The sequence below is a fragment of the Capsicum annuum genome, chromosome 6, assembly GCF_002878395.1.
Source record: "Capsicum annuum cultivar UCD-10X-F1 chromosome 6, UCD10Xv1.1, whole genome shotgun sequence".
Taxonomy (NCBI): domain Eukaryota; kingdom Viridiplantae; phylum Streptophyta; class Magnoliopsida; order Solanales; family Solanaceae; genus Capsicum; species Capsicum annuum.
Genome location: NC_061116.1, coordinates 52,674,810 through 52,685,076, shown reverse-complemented (window position 1 = coordinate 52,685,076; position 10,267 = coordinate 52,674,810). Strand labels below are relative to the sequence as shown.

General features: G+C 36.9%; 1 pseudogene; it reads right to left on the bottom strand.

Annotated features, from left to right (window-relative positions):
• Positions 1-7,770: 7,770 nt before the first annotated feature.
• LOC107853455 lies at positions 7,771-9,779 on the bottom strand (annotated as a pseudogene).
• Between the last annotated feature and the right edge of the window lie 488 nt (positions 9,780-10,267).

Here is a 10,267-nt window from a genome sequence, read left to right as displayed (position 1 = left end):
AAGCCAGAAAATTTATATCCAAAGGTTGCATCTATCACATAGTTAGAGTTAAAGACACTAAGTTCAAGGCTCTAACTATTCAGTCGGTCAACATTGTTAATGAGTTTCCTGATGTTTTTTCAGAAGATCTCCCAGGGGTACCTCCCGATAGAGAGATAGAATTCGGGATTGACCTTCTTCCCGACACTCAGCCTATTTCTATTTCTCCATATCATATGGCATCCACAGAGCTTAAGGAGTTAAAGGATTAACTCAAAGATCTTTTAGATAAGGGTTTTCCAAGGGCCAATGTTTTTCCTTAGGGGCACACCTATCCTGTTCGTGCAAAAGAAAGATGGTTCTTTGCATAGGTGCATTGACTATCATCAGCTTAATAAGGTCATAGTCAAGAACAAGTACCCTCTTCCTAGAATTGATGACCTATTTGATCAGTTGTAAGTCCTGTCGTTATCATGATTCTATTTGGGTAGTTGTTGACAGGCTGACTAAGTCAACGCATTTCTTGCCTGTGCATACATTTTATACAGCTGAGGATTATGCTAGATTATATATCTGGGAGTTAGTCAGGTTGCATGGAGTTCCCTTGTCTATCATTTCGAATAGGGGTACTCAGTTCACTTTGCGGTTTTTGAGAGCTTTTCAGAAGGGTTTTGGTACCAAAGTTTATCTTAGTTCCATTTTTCATTAGCAGACAGATGGACAGGCTGAGAGGACCACCCAAACCTTAGAAGACAAGTTGAGGTAATGTGTTATTGATTTCAAGGGTAGTTGGGATGAGCATTTTCCATTGATAGAGTTTGTTTATAACAATAGTTATCACTCTAACATCCAGATGGCACCATTTGAGGCTTCGTATTAGAGGAGATGGAGATCACCCATAGGTTGGTTCAAAGTGGGTAAAGCTGCTGTGATTGGACCTGATGTAGTGTTTGAGGCTATAGAGAAGGAAAAGTTGATTAGAGAAAGATTGAAGACAGATCAGAGTTTGAAGTTAATGACTTGGTGTACCTAAAAATTTTACCCATGAAAGGGGTGAAAAAGTTTGGCAGAAAGGGGAAGCCTAGTCCCCGCTATATTGGTCCTTATAGAGTTTTGATCCATGTTGGGAAAGTAGCCTATGAGGTGGAGTTGCCCGTAGAATTGTCAGTTGTTCATCCGGTATTCCACGTATCTATACTTAGGAAGTGTATTGGTGATTCTGTTTTTGTAGATCCTTCGGAGAGCTCAGATGTCTAGGACAGTCTTTTATACAATGAGGTTCCAGTTGAGATTCTAGACCACCAGATCCATAGACTAAGAAACAAAGAAGTTTCCTTGGTCAAAGTTTTGTGGCGTAATCAGTCAGTTGAGGGCGCTACTTGGGAAGCAGAAGCAGACATGCGAGCCAAGTACCCGCACCTTTTCTCCGTAAATTCAGGTCTGGCTGAAGGTATTACTACTCTTCCATAATTCAACCCCTTTCTAATCCGCGATTAAGCTATATATCTATTCTTATTATAAGTTCGTGCATTCTTAAAAGTGCTCAAAAGTTTAGGACAATATAGAGTCAGTTTAATAATTTATTTCAGATGTGCATGTTAAGTATGACAACTCAGTATATCAGTAGTTTCAGTCATGCAATCATGCTTCAGTTGTGCATGACCAGTATGTACTTTTAGTTTATTATTCCTCTCAGTCAAATCAGTCTCATTCGAGGATGAATGTTCTCAAGGGGGAGATATTGTAATACCCCGTACTTTCAGGCTAGAATTTAGATCATCGTCCCTGCGTGCATAGACCCAAACTAAGTTATTACTTGTTAATGTATGTGTGTAGATAACTCCTATAGTGTGGGAAAACCCTTGGATATGAATTGAGGTCACAAGAATCCCCTAACTCTAAGACAAGTTGTAAGCAATTCCATCGATTAAGTTTTAGTGGACACTCCAACTTAGATCAACTTTGATAGACCATAACTTCTTGTATTCAAAGAATTAGATGGCATACTATATATAGAATAAAATTTCTTTGAATTATATCTCCAATGGTACCAATCTCACCTCAATCCGATACCCGAGCTAAAAGTTATGACTTTGCAAAGTGGAGTATTTTTCGTCCAAACTGGTTTAACATGCCTTTGAAACGCTGCTGCATCTTGGGCACATTTCAAGGGCATAAAACACTCTTTTGAGATGCCTTTGAAATGATCCCGCATCTTGGGCACATTTCAGGGGCATAACACATTGGTTTGATGTGCTTTTGAAATGCTTCAGCATCTCGGGCGTATTTCAGGCCACAATTTTAGGGTCAACTTCCAATGACCATAACTTGTTGTATATAAAGAACTGTGAGGGATGACATATATATCAAATGAAAGCTCTTTGAGTGTTATTTCCAGTGCAATAAATTTCATCTGAATCCAACATCGGAGTAAAGAGTTATGCCCAATTTACTTCATCCTATCAGCCTGTCAACTGAGGGACAGCTGCGACTTTGTTTGTTTCCTTAGGGGAATTTTAGTCTTTTCTCCCACCCTTATTCAACCATAAACACGGGATTAAGATCCCAATAGACCAAAATATGGTCATTTTCTCCAATTCCCTCAAGAACCAAACCCCTTAGTCTCAAACTAAAAATCAAGATCCCTTAAAATTCAAATGTCATTTTTTGGAATTGATTCAAGATTCAGAATCCCCATTGAGAGAGCTACAAGAAGCACCCATCAAATGTGCGAATAGAGTTCAAAAAGTAAAAGTTCATCTAAATTCATAATTTGAGGTATGTGGGGTTTGAACAAGAACACTCCTTTCGTTTTTGTGCCCAAAATTTTAGTTTTTCTTTAAGAATTTCATATTTTCAAGTTAGAAATCATGCCTAGTATGATATAATTCAGGTTTATGAGATTTAAATGCATTAAGTCTTGAATTGCATGATTATTTTGTATATCTATTATCTTGAATTGATAATTCATGTTATAAATTGCACATTCCTATATTGATATAATGTTTTTTTCAAAGAATTCCCAATATTATTATCATGAATTGAGCCTTATTATGGAATTGTGATTCTCTAAGAATGAATTATTGATACTCTCTAAAGTATTTCAAGAAGTGTACCTATATTCCCATGCTATTGAAGTTTTAAAGTTGATGGGTGATAAGTCTACCAAGATTTCAAGAAAGAGTCAATTTTGGTCCAAAGCTAAGAAATAAATCCACCCCATTTTGATTTAAGTTAAAGGGAAGCATAGTTGGCTTCCATTGTACCCTTTTGTACTGATTAAGGTGGATTTTCTTAAAATTTCTAAGCTAAGTAAGGGAGTAGTATTTAGCACCAAGTTGGGACTGATTCCAAGATCTCATTTCCCAGAACTACGAGCCACTGTAGGACTTGATATACCCCAGTGGGTTAAGATAGTGATCACTAAAAGTAAAAAGTTCTACTCCGATGGCAAGGATAGAATAGTTCTCCCCAATGTGGGCAAGACGTTGGACTCCATGTAGCTCACATGGTTTATGTCGGTTAGAAGAAACTCCCAAGTTTCCTAGAGTCCCAAGTCTTAAAGTTCCTAAAGTATTGAGTCTTTAAGTTTTAAAGAAGTTTTACTCTCTTTAAGCTAAAAGTATGAGTTTAAAAGTATATGTATTTCAAAAGTTATTATTCTAAGATTTCTAAGGTTCTCATATGTCATAATCTTTAAGTCCAAATAAGTTTCTTCTTTTCATAAGACTGAAGTATATGTCCTGAAAGTTATTGTTTTAACACTTCATATAGTTTACAAGTTTGAGAACGAAGAAAGGATCTAGATTTAGAATAAAGTGTAATGACTCACGTGATTTATATATTTGTTTCGTATTCATGATTTTGAGATTTTTATTCAAGCTATGTGAGTCATCTATAATTGCATGCATGTTTGCTATACAGATTTATGATATTGATTCCTTAATTGTATACACCCCCATATGCTCAGTACATCCTCAATGTACTTATCCACATATATGTCTGTGTGCTACATTGTCTCATAATGTAGGTTCAGGTGCTCAATCTCGGTCGTGTCAGTGATCCCGAGGACCCTTATCTGCATCTCCACAGTGGTGAGTCCACATGATTCGAGGACCTATCTTCAGACATTCCAGTATTATGAGTTGATTTATTTCTCTTCATTTGAATATGAGTCAGTTGGGGATCTATCCCATTGGCTCTCTAGTTTACTTGAGCAATAGAGACTTGTCAGACTAGTTTAACATATTACTAGTATGTTGAGATTTTCAGTATTATGACGATTTGGATAAAGTATTTTCTTCGTATTTCTTGTGATTATGACATGATAGGACCATTATTTTGTGTTATTCATCTCTAAGTAAGCTTTATATGTAGTAGCAGGCTCAAAGGGTTTGCTTGGGATTACTTGTAGCCTTAAGCACCGTGTGACACTCCGAGATGAGATTTCGGAGCTTTACATCGTGCCTTCACGATCAAAGAGCAAATAATTCGGCCAACCAGCCTCAAATCTTGTTATGTTTTAGGCTGTCCAAACCGTCCACAAGAAGTAAGAAATAAAGTCAAAAGAAAATTTCAATGTATGAATTGTCATCAGCGAAATATGTTGATTTCCAGGTACTTTGGTACTAATATTATACACTTATACACTCACAATATCAGTAAGATATTTCTTTTTATTAACTAAATTACTAACACATATTACTGCAGGTGCCGATTTGATGTCAATCTTAAAGATGACACTGGCTCAGTAATTAAAATTATTAGTGGCAAAGAAGGAAAAAAATTATTGTCTCTTACAGTAGAATAGATTTACTAGCTTTCTATAATTGAGGTATAAAATTTAACCATCCAACATACACATCAACTTAATTATTCAACAAACATAAAAAGTAAATATATTTTTCCATAGAATGAGTCCCAGTCAATGCAAAATGATGAAATCAGACTGAATTAGAATCTGTTCAGAATTCAAATAAAAAAAGTATCTTCATGCACTGATCATACAATCTCTTGGAATGTCTACATTTTAACCTGTACTGAAAAAGGAGACATCATACCCTCTCTTTCTGCACCATCCACATCTCACATGAAAGAAGGAAGCAAGAAGCAAAAAAAGAATTCTACTTCTTCTGCTGAACAAGTCGAACAACAAAATGAACACCGGAACATACTCAAGATCAAATAAAAAATGGAGCCATCAACTCCAATGAAAACAAAATAAATGTTGCTAAGAAACTGCTTTCGTATTCTTTCTCTCAATATTTATAATATCTTCAATATAATTACTATAATATTTTTTTCACTACCTATATTACATCCTCTTTCATTCTTGTTAAATACATTTGTAGGTTGATCAACTTTCCTTTTGCAGTTACTTTTGATTTTTGTGGAACAAAGTTATACTTAAATTTCTTATTAATACAACAACAACAAACCCAATGTATTCCCACCTAGTGGGGTCTGGAGGGGTAAGATGTACGCAGTCCATACCTCTACCTCTAAAGAAGTAGAAAGGCTGTTTCCGATAGACCCCCGGCTCAAGTCACGAGATACCACACAAACTCATAGTAAAGCACAGAACTAGATTACATAACATAAATACGTCACCCATAAGTATTAGAAAACAGAGGAAAGCACACAGATTCGTAATAAAACATGGAACACGGAATCATAACAGGAATAAAACCCCCACCAAGTAATTCCCTACACTAGCGAACCAAACCGGCCCTAGTCTTCTACCCTAATTCGCGTCCTCCAGACCTTCCTATCTAGGGTCATGTCCTCGGTGAGCTGTAACTGCTCCATGTCTCGCCTAATGACCTCACCCCAGTACTTCTTCGGCCTACCCCTACCCCTCCTAAAACTATCCAACGCTAGCCTCTCACACCTACGAACCGAGGCATCCATGCCCCTCCTCTTCACGTGTCCAAACCATCTCAATCGGGCTTCCCGCATCTTGCACTCCACTAGAGTCACACCAACCTTCTCCCGGATAGTCTCATTCCAAACTCTATCCCCTCTAGTCAGCCCACACATCCAGCACAACATCGGCATTTCTGCCACCTTCATTTTTTGGATGTGGAAGTTCTTAACTGGTCAACACTCCGCTCCATACAACATGGCCGGACGGACTACCACCCTGTAGAATTTGCCTTTCAGCTTGGGCGGCACCTTCTTATCACACAACACCCCCGATGCGAGCTTCCACTTCATCCATCCCGCCCCAATACGGTGCGAGACATCCTCGTCAATCTCACCGTTACTCTGGATCACAGACCCGAGATACTTGAAACTATCCCTCTTACATACCTCCTGTGATTCCAGCTTCACTACTACCTCATTCTCCCGCCTCACGTCATTAAACTTGCATTCCACAAAATTTATATATGTTACAATCATCTAAATGTTTTTTGATTATCAGGTGGCTCTTATCCTTTTGCAAATGAAATATTGTTCTTTCTTGTTTATGCTGCTATGAAAACTTTTGGTAAATAGAACTACCAACTTATTGCCTCTATGATGTACCCAACGTCTCAATAGGTCAGACATCTCCTTAATATACATTCTAACATATCTCCTTCTTTAATTCATTGCTATTCCGGATTAAAAGAATAGAAATTGTTGAACTATCTTATCTTTCAATGAATTTTCTTCTGGTACTGGCTGGCTGACTGACCCCTTGTTCTATATTTGTGATTCTTCTTCTTGTTCTGATCCTTGATGAGGATATCTAAAATTTTTCATGTTCAGAATACTCTTGCATCGAGTAGGAATTTGATGAAATGTCTAATAGCTTAGTACCTCTTCCTAACTAAGTGTAAGGTTGGCCAAACTATCTGTTAATTGATTTTCTCCCCTGAATGTTTGTCTGATCTCTTGCGTACTCTCAAAGGTAATAAGTTACCGTCACTATCAATTGGTCTAATTTGTTTGCATTTGTTTTGCTTGTTCTTTTCTCATGTTTCCACCATGATTAAACTTTGGCATTGATCAATTAACAAAATGATATTTTGGTGTTGATTACACTGGGTATGTTGTTGTTGGTGCTATTGATTGCTTCGATTGTCTTTTTCCTTCAAGGCACTGTTCATTCTGCTCGCTTGGGTTGTCTTTTTCCCCTTATGGCATGGTGAATTCTGCTCACTTGTCTAGAATAAGTTAGCACTTAAATTTTTTCTTGGATAAGATGGATTAGGATTTGCATTCCCGTGTTTGGTATTCTTGATTATGTTCACTCCATGCCACTGAAAATGAACCTTCCTACTTTTGTTTTTGAAGAACGGGGTTGAGAAAAGTTTGTCCAGAAGTAAAAATTCAACTGGTACAGCTTTCTATATTAATAAAGTGGACAGATTTTGGGGCTCCCATGAAGAAAAAGCCAATCAATTTGGAAAGGATGTAGTATTTGTTTTGAATCTCATTAAATTAGGTGTTTCAAACATGCAAGTGTAAGCATATAACTTTATAGTAGATGGAAGTTGCAACTGGGAGATAGCTTGAACGTTATGTGTTGAATTTTTTAAAGCACCATTATAATATTGCCCGAGCATTACCATATGTGAGAAGTGAGAACAGATATTGTACTTAGAAATGTTTTCTGGTTTCTTTCAACTCAAATTTTTAGTTGACGCCTTAAAATCTTCCGTTGTACTCATGTTTGTCTTGGTTTCTGTTGATCATGATTTACCTTATGCATGCTGTTATAACTGGTTTCTCTTTGTCAATATAGCTTTACAGACTGAATTGTTTATAAATAATTATTTTACATAAATTAATAACATTTTCTATTTATCTAAACAGTTCTTTTGCAAGAAAATGGACACCCTGTTGCATCTTTCTTTTCAACTCATCCTTCAACTGATGTTCCAATAACAAAGTCAGTCATGCAATAAATGTAATTAAACTTACACTTTCTCTTTATCCTTTCGGCCAACTATTAAATTTAGGACTCTACGACTCTTGTTTATAACTTAATTTAATACTATGTTTAAAACATAATATTCACTATGTATTGATTATGGAACAATTATGTTGTACTTTTTCAAGGTGATGACAATAGGATTATCAGGTCACGGTCGCTGGTCTTTGTTCTCCAGTGCTATCTTGAAGAAAATGATCTTTCTATAACCAACCAACAATGTACCATGCTCTTGTGCCAATAACTTTCAGCTTTGGCACTTCTTGTACCAACAAATGCTTATATGGTACTTTCACAATCTAGCAACGTAACAATGTAATCTTTGTTCCACATATTATGAAGCATAACTGTTTTATGTACTATCAGAATTTCGCCCGTGCAAACTTAATTAACTTTTAGCTTTGGCACTTTTTGTACCAACAAATGCTTATATGTAATGTAATCTTTGTTCCACATACTAGGAAGCATAACTATTTTATCTACCATCATAATTTCGCTCGTGCATCGCACGGGCTCGGGCCACCTAGTATAAAAACAAGTGGCTGAGCTGGGCGGCAGGCAGCCACAATGCAACCTCATCAAAACACAAGTCTTGGTAATATACAGATTATAGACCAGCATGTAAAACCGTTCAATTATTTTAATAATGCAACATGAAGAAAGTAGAATGACCACCAAAATTATAGGATGTTAAGTCTCAAACCTTACCGTCATCGACCCCATTTATGAAGGATAGATCATCAACTGATAGCTCATCCACCTGCTGCTCTGCTTCTACCTTGACATTCTGGAATTACGTAATGAGGTATTTTTTCCATTAAGGGAATAACACAACTCAGAGTGCATACAGAACAAGGCATCAATTAGCATCAAGTAATCAATGTCACAAGATACAAGCGCAAGAGCTAAATCTCAAAGCACCTTTAATTTCTCTTTCTTTTAATTCTTTCCTTTTCCTTGCATAGAGTCTATTGAGAAGACGGATACGTGGATCATCAGTCATATTTCTCAAATCCAACTTCTCCTAATGAGAAACCACTTCAAAGTGAGAAATACCAACAAGATGGAGAGAGGGAAGGGAGGGGGAGGGGGGGGGGGGGGGGCTACAAATAATTTCTTTCAAAATATGGACCTCGGGTAGATCACCAGGCAAATGGAAAGTTTCAGGTATTTCCTCAGGAGTTTTGGTTTCAATCATCCGAGCAAGAGCACGACTTGTAAGGTCAACCAGAGGCCTCAGTTGAAGGCCGTCAGCAGCAGATGCCAACTCAGATAACTTCTTGGTATCTTACCGGATGAAATTTTCACCAAAAGCCTTGCGCTCCTGTGTGCATAAAAGACATCCTTTACACGCAGAATGAAAAAGAATAGCTGTTGCAAATCCTTTCCTATCTGGTAGGGCATTGCATTTCTATAACTAGGAAACCAAGAACTGACCTTATTAGAACGGCCAGCAACTTGATGAAACCGACAATAGTCCAGTATTAAGCCCAGAATAGCAACATTGACTCGTTGAGGAAGTGATATGGCATAATTCTTTGAGGATCCCATGCCAGTTTGAAGTATTTCTCTGCATATTATTGGGCAATACATGGCAACATCTTCCTCTACTTGTTGGATTGAACCATCAGCAGTTTGGAGCCAAATGTAGGACTTCATCTTAATCAATGAACCAATAAGTAATTAAGAGAAAATGGATACAAAGAACTGGCAACAACTTTGAATAGAGTGATACGGAAAGCAACAAAAATGTACTAAAGATATCTTCATTTTATTTGCTAGGTAGAAATGCACTCAAGATCGAATGCCCACACCTTGGACGGTAAACACATGAAAACACATATTAATATTCCCATTCAAAAGGAATTTTGCCCATTCTGAAGTCATTCAACACACATTCAATGTCCGAAGAATTAACAGTGTCATTCAATGAGCAAATGATTGTGCACCTATGCATCCCATGCAAGCAAACAAGAACGTTCAGACTGAAACCAAAAGAAAGAACATCAAGGTAATTATAATCATCCTGCTAATAGTGACAGCATTTCAAGCTATATATTATTGGCTTTCAAGTTGGAAATGTGAAGAACAACATTTAAGGGAATTGTTCTATGGTAGTTTTTGAAGCTCAAAAAAAAAATGTTTTCAACATGAAATCATTAAACTAAGAAATACGATTCCTCTCAAGAAATATTAGTTTTTGAAGAAGAACACGACAGACCAAGATTACATAGTTCAGCAATTAATGTATATTTTTCCAATAGGAACGCACTTCCCAACAGATTATTAAGAACTCAGAAGGCAAGCAACAGTTGACCAAGAGTGCTTTAAGGGAATATATAAAGAACTTAATAATGTAAAATCACT